This window comes from Bactrocera tryoni, chromosome 2 (assembly GCF_016617805.1).
Source record: "Bactrocera tryoni isolate S06 chromosome 2, CSIRO_BtryS06_freeze2, whole genome shotgun sequence".
In the NCBI taxonomy this organism is placed as follows: domain Eukaryota; kingdom Metazoa; phylum Arthropoda; class Insecta; order Diptera; family Tephritidae; genus Bactrocera; species Bactrocera tryoni.
Window position 1 is genome coordinate 61,224,672 of NC_052500.1, and position 15,375 is coordinate 61,240,046.

The following is a 15,375-nucleotide window of genomic DNA, read 5'->3' on the forward strand; positions in this document are numbered from 1 at the left end:
ATTGTGAGTTGCCATAATGAGTACGATTACATTGAAACGCACAGCGTTAGCAGACAATAGAGAGAAAATATAGAGAATTTATTTGTCATTGTAGAGAAATGGCTGATAGTACATACGTGAATATAGTTTGAATACTAAGGATCGTCTAAATATTGATTTGGCGCTTCGCCGTATAAAAGCTAGAGTGTCTTTGCTTGAAATATTGTGTTTCCAATAAAATCACGGATATGGAATCTCTGCAATTGTTGCACAAGTATTTTGGTTAGTCTACGTTATCATGAAAGTCATGCAGTCATCGAAAACTTGCCTCAGGCGAGTCTTATATTCACTTTTATTAATTACAATAACACCAAAAAGTTGAAGAAACAGTACTTGAAGATAGTCGTGTTGGCATCAGAGAAATTGTAAGCTTGCAGAGGATCTCAACATCTCTTATGGATCAATTCAACAAATTTTTGTTAAAGTTATGAGTATGAAGCATGTCATTGCTAAACTCGTATCAAAAGATCTAAATCTGATCAAAAACGATCTGATAGAGAAGAGGTCGAAAAGAAGTGCTGAACTACGTAGCTGAGGATCCTATATTAATCAAATGCATATTATTGGTGCCGAGAAATAGGTATATGAATATGGCATTGAAATGAGCCGAAGCCGCAAAACACGTCAATGTCACTCAAAAATGAAGTTGATGCTCATCGTTTTCTTTGATTAACGTAGTATGGTTCACCACGAATTCGTTACACAGTATCAACGGGTCAATAAGGAGGCAGTTCTGAGGCGTCTATGTAAAGCAATTCGTTGTAAACAAACGGATTTGTGGGCAGACAATACTGGAATTTCATCGTCGATTATGCATCGTCATAATCTTGCAAGATTAGGACTGACGTGTTGGAACAAACACGAAACGAGTGTCAATACTAATTAGAATTAGTTATTTAAACTTATTGAAGATAGTTGTTTCTCTCTAAAGATTTTAGGAGTCTAATAATGAGAATTAATATAACATTATAAAAGTATGATAATTTTAAGATATATTTAATACCTAATTATGATCAGAGTGGAAAACAAATGAAATCTAACTTAACCAAGAATCTTATAGATTCTGAGATGTCTTCTTTTGTAAATTTGGAAAGTTTGAGTCCACTTGCACTTAATTCATGAGCCGATAAAAGCGAGTGAAAGCAAGTTCTGAAAAAGCTAGCATCACTGAGAAGGAGTCGGTGAAGTTGTTTATGGCTCCACTGTGAATGGCAGTCAATGCATGTTTGAAGTTAGTTGTGTCCGCAGTCTGGTCGGAGTATTATGTTATGACGTCAACGTAGTTAAGCAAAGACTTCTAGATTCTCCTAGAATGCATTTCTGCTTCGAGTAGGTGACTGCAAGGATGATTTCGACGAGAGCACCCCAGCAAAAACTGCTCCTTAACTGGGAGCATGCGCGCCTCGCTGTGAAAATGTCCGATAGTAGACATCAAGGGCATCCCGTTATAGTCCGATACAGTGTTCTGAAGCTGCCTCATCTGCATTTCACTGCATCAAGGCGACCATATTGATGCGGCATAGTTAAATACCGGCCGGCCGATTGCCTTGTGCATTATGTTGGCAACAACTTTTCTTTCCTGGCTAGCGAGTCCAGGATTTTGGTGCGGCTCTGTACTTTGGCTATAATAGTGGTCGTCTGAGGAGTGAAAGAGCACATGCTGTCACACCTAAAATCGTAGGGTTATTTACAGTCGGAATTTTAACGCCATCGACTGCAATTTTAAGGTCAAGTCAGCAGTCGTTCCTCCAATTAGTGAATATGGTTGCTGGGGAGCTAGTAGGGAAGAGTGTTATGTTCCGTGCAGCGGAAAGAGAAGTTCGAAGAGATAGCCGCTTACTTTTGAGCACTTGCCACAGAATCCACCAAAAGAACGTTGCTTAGAAATATATCAACATATCTTCGTAATCTTTCAACTCTCAGCTAACGAATGTATTCGACATTAATTTTTAACTAATCGAGTTACTCATAATTTATAACTTAATCTATTTAATTTTTGATGCCACAATCTCACTTCAACAAAGTTTTCAGCTCCTCTACTTATTTCTGTTTTTAAAAATTCTTCACAATGCTTCACCTGTCTCGTGTATGACATTCATAAAAGACCTGCTATTATCTGAACTTAGCAACAAATTATGTTGGTGTAACCAAACCCACACATATGTATATATGAAAATGAGTACAGTATACATATAATGGCAATTCATGAGGACTATTTTAACAAGTGGAAATAAATCTGTGCCACCACATTGCAGACAGATTCTCATTAGCTCGTTAAATTATTGTGGCAACATATGTGGTGATGCGAGTATAAACATGATGCAGTAGAGACATAAATGCACATCTATTAAGTGCTATGCAGATATGCTTTACTTTATAAATCGTAATAATAAAAGCAAGTTTCAACTCTACAACTAGCGGTGATTGCGTTAAAGCTATAATTAGATAGGATTGGAAGGACCCACAAGGATCGCTGGTGCATCGCAGTTGCATAATGCGAAGAAAAATACTTTCTGGAAAGGACGTAGAGAGACTTTCGTTAACTAATCGTTTTTATCAATACCATGATTGCACAGTTTCTTGAAATAATGGAAATATATACTGTTAATGTTACTCTAATGGTCTTTAAATAATTTTGGGTACTTTGCTGAGATCATAAATCTTTTGTTTCAAGCTTGATTGCTGGGAAAATAGCTGGAGCTTTTCAGCACCAGAAATTAACCATTTCTCACAACAGCTGATTATATGTTTACGGAACTTACTCGAATTTTATTTGACTAAGCGCTTTAATTCTGATTTTGTTTGGATCGAAAAGTAAAAAAATAATAAATTCCCACAATATTACCGGAACTTTCCCGGAAGCCATTCGACCAAGCGCTTTATTTCTGGTTCTTTTTCAATCGAAAAGTAAAAAATTAAGAAGTTCTTACAAATTGCTGAAACTTATCCGGATTTCATTCGACCAAAGGCTGTTACAATATTTCAAAGGTCTGATGCTGTTTGGATCGGAAAGTAAACGCACATTGTCAGGAATATTAATAAGAACAGGAACTTTCTTTGGTATTTCTATCACAACAATAACAGATAAGTAACTAGAAATACTAGTTGATTTTATCTGTTAGATCTGAAATATTCTGGTTTTTAATAAATCTCTTCAGAAGAAGTACGCTATCAGATAGAAGTAATAAGTAACATAATTTTATAAGGTTCAGTATTTTCTTCAAATGAGATGCTGTTATCAACCTAAAAGAGCATAAAGCGAAATATTCGAAGTATAGATTATGAATTTTGTCTGCATTGAAACAATTACAGTACTACTCTTAACTAAAAATTGTATTAGAGAGTAACGAAAGCACCCCCTCAACAAAATATATTCGTAAATTTCGTCAAAAGATGAAAACGAAATAAGACAAGTGCTTCACGAAAACTTTATGGGTCAATTATGAAAGGTAGCGATGTACTACTGTGATCAAATGAAGAGGTGAATTTTGTTATATTTTTAAAATATTTATTTATTCTTGCAATTCCATTTCATCTCCTTCAAAGTAATCCCCTCCCGCTGCAATACATTTATTTCAACGAATTTTCCAGTCATCATAGCACTTGAAAAAATCCTCCGTCGTGATGGCCATCAGAGCCTTCTGCGATTCAGCTTTTATATGCTCAATTGAGTCAAAACCGTGTCCTCGGAGTGGTCTTTTGAGTTTGCTGAACAGCCAGAAGTCACACGGTGACAAATCAGGCGAATACGTTGGTTGCGGAACGATGTTTGTTGAATTTTTGGCGAAATTATCACGAATAACCATTACAGTATGAAGTGGTGCATTATTGTGGTGCAGAAACCAAGAGTTTTCGACCCACAATTCTGGCATCTTGAGGCGAATAGCTTCACGTAAATGGCGCATAACGCTCAAATAATACTCCTTGTAGACAGTTTGGCCCTGCGCAAGGTATTCATAATGCACCAAAACACGATAATCGTAGAAAACTGTCAACATGACCTTGATATTTGAGCGACTTTGACGTGGTTTTTTCGGTTTCGACTCGCTTTTAACACGATATTCGCGCGATTGATCGGTTGTTTCGGGATCATAAGCGTAGATCAAAGTCTCCTCTCCAGTTAAGATGCGTTTTATTACGCTTTGATACTTAGAAAGCATTGTTTCACAGATGTTAACACGACGGTCTCTTTCGAAAAAATTGTGTGTTTTTGAAAGCATTCGAGATGGGCAAATGATATGTCCAAACTATCAGCAATGTCTCTAATAAATTAATCGACGATTTTCAAACACTATTTATTTGACTTGTTTAACGTGATGTTCATCAGTCGATGTTTTGGCCGATTTGACACCACATTTTTCTCAACACTCGCACGACCGGTTTTGAACTCGTTATACCACCTGTAAACACTTTTAGAAAACCGAGTTTGATCCCCAACAGCTTTTTGCAACATCCTCAACGTTTCTGTAGGTGTAATTTCATTTCACAAACAAAATTTCTTCACACTTCTTTATTCAATAAATTCAGACATAGTAGAAGTAGAATTCACTTTTAGAGCCTCACAAAACGATCCATATCTCAAATGCTAATGAATATTAGGACGTAAAATTTAGGAAAGATGTCACTAACAGTACTATCAACTTACAGATAAAAAAATTACTGATTCGAAAAACACGCGAAGTATAAATAAATTAAAATTTATTCACCTTTCAATTTGATCAGAGCAAAGAAATATGGGTTCACTGCAAAAAGAATCCGTCTTCCACTTCTACTGACAAATTATGAAACCAAAGAAAAGGATTAGACCAAAATAAACTAGAAGGCAAGAAAAAAATAAAAATATATACTAGTATCAGTTAATCAGCATATCAGCAAGTCAAACAATTTCTCCACAGTGCCAACATGAAAATCTGACAAATATTTATGTAAGGAAGTGTACTAAACACAACATCCGGTGCAAATGTTAACATAATAATGCGACACTATGGCAAGTGGGTGAGAGGGTGAGTTAATGCGACCAGAGAAATTGTGTGGCATGCCACAATAGAGTTTGATTACACTATCGGAGTAGTTGGCTTCTGTGGTTGGCTGGCTATATAATAGCGGCGACAGACTGGGCGGATATAAATTGTGGTTACTGTATATTTGTATATGCCAAGTTTTTGCACCGGATGGATTTTTCTATAGGATAACGAAACTCCCGCGAGTTGACAGCTGGGACAGTGTGCATAATTATAAGGTCATGGAAATGTGGGCATATACTAAATTATAGTTGCTACTGTAGTTAAGTATATGTATGTATACTATATATAGAAGCTACGGAGCTTTAATGCCCTAAAATTTTTTGTACGTTGTAGGGAATGGCAAAAAACTATATTGCAGTTGATAATGTCTTGTTTAGTCAAACAAACATTAAATTTTAATTCCTTTTTTTGAATCTCCGACCTTTGAGATGAGTTTTTCGACAGTTCGATATTTGGTAAAATACTTTTACATTGGAATTCAGAAAAACCTCTTGGAACGGTTTCATAAACTATGGTCAGACAAGGACTCTTTTTGTCGTTCAAACGAGGGATGACGAGGAATGGCAAAACAATCGTGCCGTCGTTTATGCAAATATGCAAGTATTTATGTAGAAAAAAAAAATGCTTTACAAAAGGATGAATGACGACAAAAATTATAAAAAATTTTGTGCACCACGTGTATAAGTTCTACACGATTTTGAAAATGTGATATGAAAGAAAATTCATAATTATTCGATTCAAGTTTTCGGATGTGTCTCGTTCGGGGGAATGCGATGAATGACGCCAAAAACGAATTTGCCGATAATGGGCGACAAAAAAAGTTATCGTCTGAACGCCGTTGTATTAAACTAGTTATCAGATGAAACGAATTATTGACGTCGAGAAGAAAGTAATGCAAAATAAGTATCTTCTCTCATCAAATAAGTCCTCAGCGTATTGTGAACTCGGGAACTGATTTAGTCTACTTATTTTCATATATCGTCCAAGAGTGTGAACGTGTCCAAGAGGCGAATTTTTAGGTGTTCGAATCAAAAATTTTAGGGTTTGTAAATACTTGTGGCTTAATGCTGAATCGCCTTTCAAGTATTTCTTTCAGTATTTCAACACTTGACAACTCTCGTCAACTTAAGAAGACAGGATTATAATGCACATGTTTTAATCGGATTTAGGTTAATATAGTGCGTAAATCACCATCGATTCCATCCACTTTTTATGTTCATTTTGTATATACTATAAGACCACTTAAGACCTTTTTGACTTATTAATGAGAGATTAACAAGAGAGCGTAGACTAAGGTTAAACCACCAATTCCATAGATTTTTATACTCCGATCAACGATTTTTGCAGTCCTCGAAACAGTTTTTAGGATGGCCTCCAGCTCTTTCGGCGAATTTTGTTTTATCTCTTCAATCGACTGAAAACAGGTTTCACGGATCGGCAATTTCAAGTTGGGGAACAAGAAAAATCACACGGAGCCAAATCTGGTGAATTCGGGGGGTGATTGATGATATTCCTTGAGTTTTGTCTTTAAATTCGGTTACAATCGTGGCTCAAATCTGTTCTCATGCAAACGCCTCAATATAGCCAAATAGACCTCTTTATTGTCCGTCAACCTTACCGGATAAATAAGATAAATGGGCTATAATCGCGTTTGGCTCATTAGCTATTCAAAAGTGTCTTAACCTGAAAATGAGTTAATGACTTTATACCTGATAGAGTATTAGCCAAATAGAAAGGTTTCTTAATCTTCAAGTAGCAGCGGTCTCTACTTTAAATTCTCGCATTTTTGTGGCAAAAAGGGAAGAAACTTTAACTAGTACTAGTCTTTTAGCTACCAGAACAAAGTTGCTTCGAGATGTCAGTGAGTTTCGTGGAGTATGTATCACATGCATGGCCCTGTCGGTTATCTGCTTTTGATTTGTATAGCGATGAGCCGCACTTCTACAATTTTACGCGGGTACAAGTTTTGCTGTTGTCGTCGCCAATGTTGTTGGTAATATCATTTGTTGCTGTTATTTTTTATGCTACGTGAAAGTTGTCTGTTGCAGTTGCAAAGGCATTGTGTGCATTTCACTATCGCTCAGCGTATTCGCGAAACAACAGCCCAATTCATAACCACAAACTTGAAAACTTTTTGTTGCGTCACAAAATCAGAGAATCGCACCACAATCTAGTGCCCACAAGTGGTAAACAAATACTAGTACATACAATTAACAAAACTAAAAAGTTTCTTTAACCGTTATTTAGTGACAAAAATCGCCGAACTGAAATTGCAAAGTGTGCTTAAAGCAGTGTATGAGTCTCTCTAAAGGCGTTGACAACAAAAACCACATTTACAGAAGTCGTTCCGACTTAGAGAACTTCCTTTCAAAGTTTCTGACGCTTGCCAGTGTTTTCACTGTCTTCCTTACTTTGCTGTTATGCCTATCACGTGTCAACATGCCACTGCTTTGCAACAAAATGCTGGAGGACTCGGCAGTAGCTGCTTTTGGGTTTGTTGTACACGTGCGTTTTCTTTACAGAGTAGTGTTTATATATTTTATGGTGCGAGAAAAGCGAAAGTGTTTGGAGAGTAATGAAAATAAGAGTAAATACCTAAAAGGAAAATATTATATTTTGTATGTACAAGGTCTGTCGCAAAAGAAACAGGACTGTTAAAAAAACAACAAACAATTAATATTTTTCAAAAGTTATACTTTTTTATTCAAAGTAGTTTCCTTGTGCTTCGATACAGCGTTTAGTCCGGTCAATTAGCATTTCAAATGAGTGTTTAAGGTCATTTTTCGGAATGCTCTTGAGAATATCGGTCGTCGCCTTTTGGATAGCTGAAATGTCCTGAAACCAGCGTCCTTTGATGGGCAAATGAAGTTTTCCAAATAGGTAAAAATCACAGGGTGCCAGATCAGGTGAATAGGGTGAATGATTAATGGTTAATATGGAGTTTTTTGTAAAAAAATCAGTGACAAGCGTCGACCGATGACACGGCGCATTATCGTGCAACAGGCGTCAGGACTCTGCCTCACGGTATTGTGGTCGAGCACGACGAATGCGTGACAAAAGACGCTTTATAACACCAAGGTAAAACACAGCATTAACCGTTTGACCAGGTGGGATGAACTCTTAGTGTACAATACCCTCAGAATCGTAAAAACAAATCAGCATTGTCCTTCTTTTTGACTTCTGAAGACGACCGACTTCTGATCGTCACAGAGGTTCTCACGACCTTCTTGGAATCGCTTAAACCACTCATGCACATTACTACGGGATAGGCACTGATCACCATACACTTTTTTCATCATTTGAAATGTTTCAGTAAACGTTTTCCCAAGTTTAAAACAAAATTTAATATTTGCTCTTTGCATTTTACGACCGACGACCAAAAGCTGCTGTCACTTTTTGATCGATAACATCGATTGTAGTTATCCAATCGTCTTAAAATTTTTACGAAATGTCAACAAGAGATCAAACTTTTTATTTCATATACCCACCAATAGGTGACGCCACCAGAAACAGTTATATTTAAAAAGTTCTATTTCTTTTGCGACAGACCTTGTATATTCGAAGCCGCTAGGCTTTTCGATGACATCTCTTTGTTATTATCTATACTTCAAATGGGTTAAGCGAGAAAAGATCGTTTTCCATGTTGCGTTCTCTTATCTAAAAGTGCTTTTCTATACATTTAATATAGCCAAAATTTCTTTCTGAAGAGGGTTTTCCTTCCAACATATTTATTATGTTTATGTTACTTCTGAATTCGAATTAAAATTATCTCTGCGGTCTGATTTTATAAAGCTGCGGACTCTATGAAGTATATTTAGTACCTATATAAATTATTCGTCGATCTTTTATTATTACCGAACTATCACTCCGCCACTGCATATATTTTTCAGGGGTTTCGCATTTCTCATTGCTTTAGATTATTGGAATAGTTAGAGTCTTAAAACTTTCCTAATTATACTACATATACTAAACCTCTTCAAATATAACAATTTTACGGAATCTTTTAACAGATTCTGAACATTTCTCAGTTTACTTCTAAATAGAATTGAAACAGCTAGTGATGGCCTGTGGTCTGGTGTCCCTGGGCCTGCCCCTTCAATTAACCAACCAACCCAAACATCTCTATTAATCGAATAAATTTAAGAGGGTATTCCTAGAAGCAATTTTCAATTTCACGTAATTTTCGAAGTGTCATAAAAAATTGTATTCCAGAATAATATCTTAACGTCTGGTTCTACGGAGAATTTTTTTTTTCACGAAATGGTTAAATTTGGAAAAAATTGAAAATTTAAGGTAAATCGGCTCAGTAGAACCTGAGAAACCGCAGATTTCATTTCGTAAAAGACAGTTTCGAGAAAAAAATAGTTTATAGTTTCAGTTTCCGCCGAACTAGTTTGGATGCCAGGTTAGCAAAAAGTAATTTGAATTCTAAGAAATTCGCCTATAGACATATTCTTGAATAGTTAAACTTTGAAAATATAAAATAATCGATTTTTCCCACCAGAAAACCCACTTAAGGCGAACATCACTAACAGCTGGAAATGTACATACGTACTCGAATATGCCGTTTTGCTCTCTTTATTATCAGACTATTAGTAGAGGCTTAGGTTGACATCTATCGTTTTTAGGATGACGTTGCATGTGATCGGGCTAGTTAATAGATAACGTTTGAATAATAGATCATATGTTTTTTTTTCTCTTTGAATCGCCAGTAACACTGGATTCAAGCGAATTTTAATTTTATTTTGAAATTTAACTGTCAAATATTCATTACGTTCTCTGACAGTCCAAACTTTTCGGCGATAATACTAGTGTTGAAATTTTTTAGACAATTTCGGCGTTATTAAGTAAGAGTATGAATTGTTACTCTTCACTGGCTTTATACTTTCCTTATAAACGAACAATTACTATAACCTGGAAAATGCTACTAACACCACGTATTCATTAATAGTTTCATACATACATTGTCATTCATTCACTCCTGGCTGACATTGGCTCGCATTTATTATATCAGTAGAAGTATAGCTCTGAGTTGCAGCTTCTGGCTCTAAGAATATATTTTATACACACTTTTTTGCCAATGAACTCATTTGTGTAATCTTTTCCCTTGTGTGCACAACTAATGTAGTACAACTATTCCCATACACACTCTAATTTAATTACAATAATTTGTTGGACTCCAACAACCACAAAACTTATGCCACTTGAAGACACCTGTTACTAACGTCTTATCTATCGATTCACACTTGACTAAATTTCAATAAATATTTGCACACTTTCACTTAGGAAATTTACGAACAGGTGTTTATCACGTGAAACTTTTGGCGCACAACAAGCGAATTATGGGTTTACCCAGTAGACCGAAATGCAGAACTTAACAAAGATCGAATCTAGGATATTGCTTTGACACTAAGGGTTAAATAGAAATAGTAGAAGTAAAAGTATAGTAACGACAGATTGAACATAATTAAACAACATGTTCCTACGAAAAATTTGAAGATTTTAGTGTAAATATAATTTATTTACTATTCTAGACTGTCTTCACTGCCGTTGGAGATTTATAAAACAGCTCTTTTCGACTAGCAGAACGAAGTTGTGGCATTTTACTCTCCACAACTTTATTAGATCGGCTTCAGCAGCCTTATTCCACATTACTATCCTTTTTTGATGATATTTTCTGCCATTTTCACATATTTACCTAATACGGAGGCTGCTATATATATTTAGTGCAATCTGACATTTCCATTGGAAAGTTTGATATTTTTTCGCATAACATCACTCAGAACGTTTTGTCATTTAATCGTGAATTGTTTTATTTACAGTGAATTAAAAAATTCATCTCGGCCAAAAAATGGAATTAACTCGTGAACATTTTCGTGCGATCATTTTTCACAACTTTCGACGTGTATTATCACGACAAGAGTGCATCGACAACTAAAATCTTTGTATGGCTATGAAGCACCATCCTATAGCACTGTGAAAAACTGGTACAACGAATTCAATCGTGGCCGACGCTCGCTCAAAGACGAATTCCGTGAAGGTCGTCCAAAAACAACCGTTGTGCCAGAAAACATCGATGCCGTACGTGAACTGATAATGCAAGACCGTCATGTAACATACCTTCAGATAGAGGCATGCCTATGCATTTCTCCAACCAGCAAACATTCGATATTGCATGAACACCTGGCCGTAAAAAAGTTTGTTCTCGTTGGATCATGCACAATTTGACAATCGCTCAAAAAAAGGCTCGTGTGGATTGGTGTAAAGAAATGCTGAAAAAATACGATCGCGGTGCTTCAAAAGACGTTTATAAGATCGTCGCAGGTGACGAATCATGGATCGATGCGTATGAGCCCGAAACAAAACAGCAATCGACCGCGTGGGTCTTCCAAGACGAGCCAAATCCAACGAAAGTTGTTCGTGGAAGAAGCACTTCGAAGCAAATGGTCGCCTGTTTCTTCGGCAAAACTGGTCATGTGGCAACTGTTCCGCTTGAGCAACGTAGGACGGTCAATTCTGAGTGGTACACCACCATTTATTTGCCTGAAGTCTTCGGAGAAATTCGAAAAACGAACAAGAGAAGACGAATCATTGTGCACCAGCGCCTTTTTGACCGGCCAAAACGTCGAATTGATGGGTCATCCGCCGTACAGCCCTGACTTGGCACCCAATGACTTCTTTTTATTCCCACGCATCAAGAAAATAATGCGTGGTCAACGATTTTCGTCGCCAGAAGATGCTGTTGAAGTATTCAAAAACCATGTTTTGGAGGTGTCTCAATCGGAGTGGAAAAAATGCTTCGAAAATTGGTTTGAGCGCATGCAAAAGTGTATAAATCTTGATGGAGAATATTTTGAAAAACAATAAAACCATTTTCGTTGATAAATATTCCTATTTTCATTATTAGGCCAGAAATGTATATAGCAGCCCTCGTATTTCTTAAATTTTTTGGATTTTATTTTTGAAAGTCCGTTTTCCCATCATGTTCAAACACGACATTCCAACAATTTACATTTAATACTAATTGTTTAATGAATTTTTAATTTATACTTTGCGTGATTTTCGAATCGGTAATATTTCTCACGTCAAAATATTTATTGGTATTTGAGATACACGTCGTTTTGTGAGGCTCTAAAAGTGAATTCTTCGATTTTTATTATGTCTGAATTTATTGAACAAAGAAGTGCGATAACACTGGCCTACAAAAAAATCAGATCAGAACATCGTTTTGACTCAATTGAGGATATAAAAGCTGAATCGAAGATGGCTCTGTTGGTCATCATGAAGGATGATTTTTCCAAGTGCTATGATGACTGGAAAATTCGTTGGCAGAAGTGTATTGCAGACGAAGGTGATTACTTTGAAGGAGATGAAAATTAACAAAATTCCCTTTCAATTTTACTACTATCTTTTACTACTACTTTTTACCACAATTTCATTTCTACTGGGTATTTACTGTAAATTGTTTGTATGTTTGTTTGTGTTGGCAACTTTTGACTTGAAGGCTGAATTCATTGTCATTTGAAACTTTATTTGAGAGCCTTGAGCATACTAATGCGCGAAGAGCACTGGTAACCATCGAAAATCAATTTGATGAATGGGCTGTCAGAAAGTTTGTCCTACAAGATATTTGAGTGATTGGAAAGTGTAGTAAGGACCATTAATTTACGTAATAATTGATAGATACATTTCTTTATTATTAGCAAGAGTTTTGAAATTTAAAAACTCATTTAAATGGGTAGTTAACAGGCTAACTCCTATTTATTCTCTATTTGAACCGGATTAAAATTTTTCATTAAATAACATTGGGAATATTTTTCCGTCGTTGTTTCATAAAAAAAGTTTAAAAATGTACACTAAATGGGTGTTTGATAAACAGTCAATTAATTAAAATGCAAGAGAAATTAAGAAAAAAAATGCAGTGAAGTGCAATGGCAGCACAAAATAAAAATAAGAAGTAGTATTTTCAATGCTTTTTTGAGGCAGCTAACATTTAAGATAACCATTATTAACTATCTAATATAGAAATACTCTTTGGAATATCCAATGCTTATTAAACAGATATCAATCAATATTGCACAGATATGTGTAACGGTTTAAATTTTTTATTAAGGATTTTCCAATGTTGGTCTATAAGGCACATATTTCTTTATAGAGATCGGCGAAATGATTTTAAATAATAATATATATATATTTTCTTCAATTTATGACTTTTACTCACCGCTGTATAACTCTATATTTACTCAGAAGATGATTATTTGTAAGCTGAAATGAAAAACAAATAAAGCAATTATTGTAAGTCTCATTTCTTGCAGATGCTATTAATTCTTGCTTTTATTTATTTAAAAGACAAATAAACGATCATTTAAATTTAAAATATATTTTTTTAATTGAAATAAAGTGTAAAAATATGTGCCCCTAGTATAAAATTTAAAATTTTTTTTTGCTTTTCTTCAGTTTTACGTAATTTTTTCCTTTAGGCGCTAAAGTTTTGAATCCATGTCCCAAATAGGGTTTGAGTTACAGCTTTCTAAAGTGTAGTCGCACAGTCCAATCAACTCCATCAGTTCATCTTTAAGCGTGTTTTTTTCAAAAATTTTCTGAAGTGATTCATCCGAACACTATCAGATCACGCGTGAGTCGTGTCAGGCTGTCATGTTATTGTTGTTCAATATTGTTTGGCATTTCATCAGACTCACGCTTGAACAACGTTTTCAAATCGTTCAACTTGCTTAAGAAAGTTCGCGTTCTGTAAGAATGTCTTTTGCGCGCTTTGATCAACAACAAATCCCAATATGTGGGATGTCCACAATAATTTGAGATTTATTATAATACAAAATACTGATACAAAGTTGATGATTGAAAATGAAAATGAAATGAAGAGCGAAAATGATGAAGCGTGCTAGCAGTCGGGATGATGCGCCAAGAAGAAAGAAAGATGTCGGTTAGTCAAGCTGATAGCTTATCCTGTTTTTGGGTTGCCATATCTTTGGGGTTGCCACATCACTCCCCCCCATCGGGAAGACGAAAGCGTACTCGACGACCAGATTTTGTTTGGTACTCTTTGTGTTGAACTGTTTGATTCGACGGGGATTTGTAATCTTCGGCGACGAAAGCTGCCTTTAACCGCTCGATGGTAATGTTTACGTCCTTCCCTCGGATTTTGACTTTGAAAAATTTGTCGCCGCGTTCGACTACGGGAAATGGTCCCTCGTATGGTGGTTGAAGAGGTGGACGAATTGAGTCGTTTCGCACGAAGACTGATGGTGTTGAGTGTAAGTTCTTTTCTACGAACGGTACGTGCGTTGAGTACGTCAACATAATTGGCCTACTGAGGGGCTCTTGAAAAGTTCCAAAAAGATTCGCCGTTTTCGAACCAAAAAGAGAACCTAAAGAGATTCAAGAGTTACCATTCTTTTCAGAAAAAACAACGGTTTGGTGTGGTTTGGGGGTTTTCGGTAGAATCATCGGTCCATATTTTGATGACTGAAATTGAAGGTCGTGATCTCGGCAACATTTGGTTTCACATCGCACATACATAGGTTTCTGCTAGTGCATACTGCGGCTAAAAATATAAGGAGTTGTCGCAGGACAATGACATTTGGTACATCATTGATTTGGATTCCAATCAAGAAAAAAATGAAAAAATCAAAATCACGCCCCCTTTTTTACGCCCACCTCCCATATAAGGTGAAACTTAATTTTTGACCTACAGCACTGATTTTTGGTACATTTTTATGACATTATATATGTTGGTAATAAATTTCAATAATATCCGCCCACTTTTACGCCCACCTCCCATACAAACTGAACTCTCTTTTATCAAGTCTCTTTTAGCAACTTTTTTACATCTTCGTGACATTCTAGTTTTTTTAATTTTATTTTAGTACGAAAAATGTTTATGTACTGACCCGAAGACATTAATAAGTGATGCATCACATCTTCGTTAGTGGATATGCGTCCAATTCATCTGGAATGATACATCCTATAGTTCCCGTAATCCTTGTTATATATATATTGCATACTTTTGGGCGGTAACTTGCCATTTTAGAGTATCTCAATGCTTTTTCAAGAGGGGCAATTTGGGGCAGCTGAATTTTTTTTATCGTTTAGCTGAGACTTCAGGCTTTAATTCAGTGTATGTATGTCGACAGCTGTAGACAGCGCTAAAAAGATACACCACTTTGAATTTGAAGAATATTGAAATTTTGACGTCCAAGTTATGTTGTTCCACAATATTTTTTATGCATTATTTTTTTTAATGGATTTTGATGCAAATTTTTTCTTTGATACATATTATAAATGAAAAATA